The following is a 6228-nucleotide window of genomic DNA, read 5'->3' as shown; positions in this document are numbered from 1 at the left end:
GGAGACAGTGATTAATTGATTGATTTTGAGTTTTAAATTGATAGGTGAAAGTTCCCAATTTTGAGTTTCATTTTCTTTTCGAGTTTTAATAATATGATGAGATGATTAATATTATAACATTTAATTTACCTTTCGAGAACTCTCTTTTCAGATTTCTTGTTTGCTTGTGCTTGTTTAATTTGTCTTTGCCCAGATTCGAATAATGCCTAATAAGAGTTCTTCAGTAATATTGGAACATAAGGGGAAAAATGCTTTGTGGAATAGAAAACACCTTCAACTCAAAAAATGACTGCTAATAAAATTGATGAAATATTAAAGGGAAAAAAAATGAGAAACCCAAGCCAATGAAGAAGGATATGAAAGTAAAAGGAAATTGAAAAAAAAAAATAGAGGAGAGCCATCTTTGTGGGTTAGTTTGAAAAGGGGAAGAGAAATGGTGGGGGTTGGTTGATGGTGATTAGAAAATGGGGAGGAAAAGGAAAGGAAATATGTGATTTTGGTGGTGATTTTAGGGTTCTTGACAAAAGAAAGAAAGAATAAATATGAAGAAGTGTAAAAGCAAGGCCAAAAAAAGGGAAAAAGAAAAAGGGAAAATAAAAAAGAAAAAGAGGTACAAGATGGAAAAAAATTCAAGTACCAATTTGAGACAAAAAAAATCATATGTATCAATCTAGAAGAGATGGATAAGTTTGAATACTAATTTTATATTTAACCTTATTTAATATACATAATTAATATAACTTTATTTTTATAATATAATATATTCAACCTGAGTTGGGTTATACTCGAACCAAAAAATCTTACTCGAAGTTAACTCATATAGAAAATGAAAATTAAATTTTACCCAAACTCATTTTCAAGTATTATATATTTATCCTTCCTATTTTTCAAACCTACCTTTAAGCATCAACGAGTGACTTAACCCACGAAGAGCTCTAGTCGGTCGGTATTTTCTATCTGGCCGTTGGAATTGTTATAGCCAATTTTGGCCTAGCCAACAAGAAATAAAAACCCAAATTAATTCCAAAATATAAAAGTCCCAAAACAAAGTCCATTTTACAAAAAAAAAAAGAAAAGAAAAAACAGCAGGCCCAATTTCCACATTGAACAGCCCAAACCCAATTACAATGACCCAAATAATACAAAACCCTAAAGCCCACCTAGCCCAACAAACTAAACATTTTCAGCAGCAAAAAAAACTCAGCCCCCAAGCCTCAGCCGCACACCAGGCCAACCAGTGGCCACCTCGCACACCACCACGCATGCCACCTCGGCCACCACACCCCTGACCGTTGCCCCTTTCACGCGTCGCATGGCACCTGCAACAAGAACAAACACGACATCAAAAGAAAGCATGCGAATGACAAGAAGAAATAAAAAAAGGAACAAAAACAAAAAAAGAAATGAATGTTTTGGGGAGATCGGCTTTAAAAAGTAAAAATCGATCATTTGTAAAAGGGGGAAGAGGGCACGTACATTTTGAATCAAATAAGAGAACAAATATCTAAGGTTGATCTCGATATACTTTTTCGCGTTCTATTCATTACTTTGTTTTTACTGATATTTGAATACAAACTCATTTAAAAGAAAATGAGGCAGACATAAGATCAATTAAAAAGAAAAAGGAAGAAGGCCTCACCGGGATTGTCTGAAGTTTCGTCGCCGGGGTTCCTCTTCCGTTGTCGGGGTTGAACCAAATGGGGGAAGACCGAGAAGGCGTAGCCTTCGGGGACGCCTTGAAAAGGGGCTAAATGACCTCACCCATTCGCGTCGTCGACCATCGCTTGTGGTGTTGCCGTGGTAACAGCGGCGATGATGGGTTTCCTAACCTTAGCCAAAGGAGAAAAATAGGAAAGGGAGAAGAGAGGGGGCAAAGGCCCTCTATTTTCCTCTTTTTTTTAAAAAAAAATATAAGCTGAAAAAAAAAAGAAGAAAAAAGAATGGCTTAAATGGCCATAGAAACGGCAGCATTATTTTCAAGGCTAAAGTGGGTCATTTGTACTATGGGTCCTTCCGCATTTTTAAATGTTTTAAATTCATTCTTTCTTATTTTTAATTTATCCCTTTAATTTTGTCTCTATTCCATTTCGGTCCATCTAATAGTCATAGGCATGTGGACAAAAGGAATATTGTCCTATTCAGGCCTTGTCCTTTTAGCGCGCCTTACTTTGGGCCTTGTTTCTTTTAATCATGTGCAATTTATACTCCATATTTTATTTCGATTTTATTTTCATCATTGGTCAGCTTAATTCTTGTTTCATTTTACTTTATTTTTAGTCTTTAATTTTTTTTTAAGAAAAAGAGGGGTTGTATTATTTTTTTTATGTTTGTTTCATCTCATTTGTAAAATCGAATCTACACTGAATTTTTTATATTTTTTATTTACTTAATTATTTATCTTTTATAGTTCGTTTTTATAGGTATCCTTTTATAAATGTTTTTTTATATGCATACTCTTATTCCATTTATCTATTATTTAGCTAGTTACTTGTTTATTATTATTATATAGGTTCTTTTAAAATATAATTGTTTATAATCTCTTATTTAGTCCAAAATTTACTATTATCATTATTATATTATTCATTGTCACTTTTTTTTCTCTGATACTTTCACGTTTGTCATTTTTTATATATTATGCATGTTCTATTTTCTATACATTGTTGTGGTTATTATTATTCCTAATTCTATCATTATTCGCGCATTGTCATCATGTTTCATTTTCATTATTATTATTATTATTATTTATTATTATTATTATTTTCTACTTTATTATTATCATAATATCATTACTATTGCTATCATCGCATTATTAAACTAATTAATCATATATTGATTTTGTTATATATTTTCTTTTTGTATTTATTTACATCATTATTACTATTATTATTATTTCCATCGTGGTTTTTAAATTATTATCAATTTTAAATATTTTATAAATGTTATTTCTCTTAAAATATTACATGTATTATTTTGAAATTCTTATGTACATCTTTGTATTCTAAAATAATATATGAATATGTACATATCATTTTTGCATTCTTATATATTTATTTAGTATTATCATTTCATATGATAACTGTGTTAATTTCTTCTTATTATTTATCATAAATTTTTCTACTACCATTAATTCTAAAAATTTCATATGTTAAACTTTTGTACATATCTTCTATGTGTTAATTATTTTAAATAATTTGTTTTACAATATTATTTATTCTAAACTTTTATATGCAGTTTTAAATTTTATTTTATTTTTGAATTATTATTTTAAGCTATTCTATATATATTATTTCGTTATTCTGTAGCTTAATTGTTTACTGTCATTCACTTTAGGTTATTTTTCGTAGTGTCTATTTCAAGCTCGTTTTTCCTACATGTTATTCATCTAGAATCGTCTTATTGCTTATTTTTAATTGTTCGTATTATTCATTTCATTTATCTTTAATTATTAATATTCAAATAATGTACGTCGAGTGATAATTGTCATTGTGTGTACTATAATTTGTTCACTTATTTTCATACTATTGTCACTCATTTGTATAGTATGGTACCCATGCATTATTATTCCATGAACATTACTGTAACACCCCTTACCCGTATCCAACACCGGAATAGGGTACGAGGCATTACCAAAACACATACACTTGTAAACGTATTTAACCGAGTTATAAAATTTCATCAAAATTAAAACTTTCAAAAATAATTAACATGTTTCTATAACTTTTCACAATATATCCTCAAAATATTATAATCATAATAATTAGGGCCTGCGAGACCCGATACATACTCATGCAATTTAATGCTTCATTTCCATTTCATTCAATTCGCAATTTCTCATGCTCATAATTTAAATCATATCACTAGAAATTTCCATTTAATTCACGTACAATTCAATGACATCAAATTCAAAACTAATACGTATTTACCATTTAACTCAATGTTTATTGATTATACCATTCAATAACACATTTATGAAATTCTCAATTTAGCAATGAAAATATCACTTTAGTTTGAATAACAACATTGTCCTGATATAAATACACTACCACTTATCCATTTACTTTAATTCTTTTGGGCCCATTTGTCACTTACCATCCTTAATCAAATTAGGGAACGGTCACGGAAAATTGAGTACTTCACTTTCACTTTGCCATAGTATAACTATGGTCTTACGTATGATCACTTATCACTTGTCCCTTGATCAGATAAGTGTAGCCACTTATCACTTTGTTTCTTGATCAGATAAGTGTAGCCACTTATCACTTTGTCTCTTGATCAGATAAGTGTAGCTAAAGCTATCACTTATCACTTTGTCTCTTGATCAGATAAGTATAGCCGAAGCTATCACTTATCACTTTTCACTTGTCACTTGATCAGATAAGTGTAGCCGAAGCTATCACTTATCACTTTCCACTTGTCACTTGATCAGATAAGTGTAGCTGAAGCTATCACTTATCACTTTGTCACTTGATCAGATAAGTATAGCCGAAGCTATAACTTATCACTTTATCACTTGATCAGATAAGTATAGCCGAAGCTATTACTTATCACTTTCCACTTGTCACTTGATCAGATAAGTGTAGCTAAAGCTACCACTTATCACTTTATCACTTGATCAGAAGTACTCAAATCCGGCGTTCCGCTCAATTTGATCATTTATTCATATATCATGCTTACCAACATGTGTTAATTCATAAACCATTCATGGTATTATTTCATGCCAAATCATATACTGAATATACCATACACACATACTATGAAACTTTATTTTCACACATGAGCTTAAACCATGACCAATAATGCACAAAAATAAGCATCATTCATATTTCATCGTTTATGAGTTATAATCAAACATATGACCATTTATACACGAATCATTCATATATTTCCCAATTTTCCTCCTCCTCCTCTCCATTCCACATCCTTAATGTGTATAACACACTTAAACAACATTAACCATAATTTCAATATTCACTAACATGTATATTCAAAGCTGTTTATCCGAGTCAGAGTCACTAAATTATTTTTATCCGGAGCTACAGAGCTCCAAATTAAGATCCGTTAATTTTCCCTGAAACTAGACTCACATATCTTCATACCATAAAATTTTCATAATTTTTTGTTCAGCCAAATAGTACAGTTTATTCTTTAAAGTTTCCCCTGTTTCGCTGTCTGACAGTTCCGACCACTCTTCACTAAAAATTAATTATCTCATTGCACAGAATTCGAATGATGTTTTAGCTTGTTTCTTCTAAAAATAGACTCATTAAGGATTCTAACCATATAAACTATAACTCATAATCATTTCTGTACAATTTTTAATGATTTTCCAAAGTCAGAACAGGGGAACCCGAATTCATTCTGACCTTGTCTCACAAAATCTATTATATCTCATGATTTACAATTCCATTGCTCACATCATTCCTTTTATAAGAAACTAGACTCAATAAGCTTTAATTTCATATTTTATTCATCCTCTAATTCAATCTCTACAATTTTTGGTGATTTTTCAAAGTTACACTACTGCTGCTGTCCAAAACTGCTTTAGTGCAAAATGTTGATTTCCATTTTGCCCCAAATTTCACAGTTTATACAATTCGGTCCTTTCTCAATTAACCCCTCAATTAATCTAATTTTCTCAATTAGTACTTTACTAGACATTATAAGTTGTTACACAACTATTGAAATTCAGAATTGCCACATATAACTCTATCTTCAAACTCTTTTACTATTAGGTCCCAAACATTCACTTTCTATTCAATTCTTTCAATAAAATCAGCATATGAACAATTTAAAGCTCTAATTTCATGCTAAATCATCATATACTTCCAGCACATATTCATATCAACTTTCAACTTCTTTCATAAAATCAAAAACTAATGAATTTAACAAGTGGGCCTAGTTGTAAAAGTCATAAAAATACAAAAATTTCAAGAAATAGTCAAGAATTGAACTTACTTGTAATAAAAATATGAAGAACCAGCTTGAAGAAGCCCTTCCATGGTGTTTTAGCTGATGAGAATTCAGAAAAATGAAGAGAAATCTAGATAATTCCACTTGGGTCCTAACTTTATTAAGCAAATTTTGCAATTTTCCAATTTTGCCCTTAATTCTCCTTACTTTCTTGCTGATTTCATGCCTCTGCCGTCCAGCCCAAATAGACCTTGGGTCTATTTGCTTTTAAGCCCTCTTCCTTTTATCATTTAAGCTATTTAATCATTTCCCAAAATT

The 6228-nt window shown here is 30.4% G+C and overlaps 1 long non-coding RNA gene across 1 annotated transcript; it reads right to left on the bottom strand.

The window, feature by feature from the left end:
* Positions 1–1037: 1037 nt before the first annotated feature.
* On the bottom strand, positions 1038–2390 carry LOC107933620 (uncharacterized). Its single transcript, XR_001693678.2, has 2 exons — positions 1640–2390; positions 1038–1319 (listed from the first exon to the last, which is right to left on the bottom strand). It is a non-coding gene; the product is annotated as an uncharacterized lncRNA (long non-coding RNA).
* Between the last annotated feature and the right edge of the window lie 3838 nt (positions 2391–6228).

This window comes from Gossypium hirsutum, chromosome A09 (genome assembly GCF_007990345.1).
Source record: "Gossypium hirsutum isolate 1008001.06 chromosome A09, Gossypium_hirsutum_v2.1, whole genome shotgun sequence".
Classification (NCBI taxonomy): domain Eukaryota; kingdom Viridiplantae; phylum Streptophyta; class Magnoliopsida; order Malvales; family Malvaceae; genus Gossypium; species Gossypium hirsutum.
The sequence above is the reverse complement of the archived record's forward strand: the minus strand, read 5'-3'. Positions and strand labels throughout refer to the sequence as shown.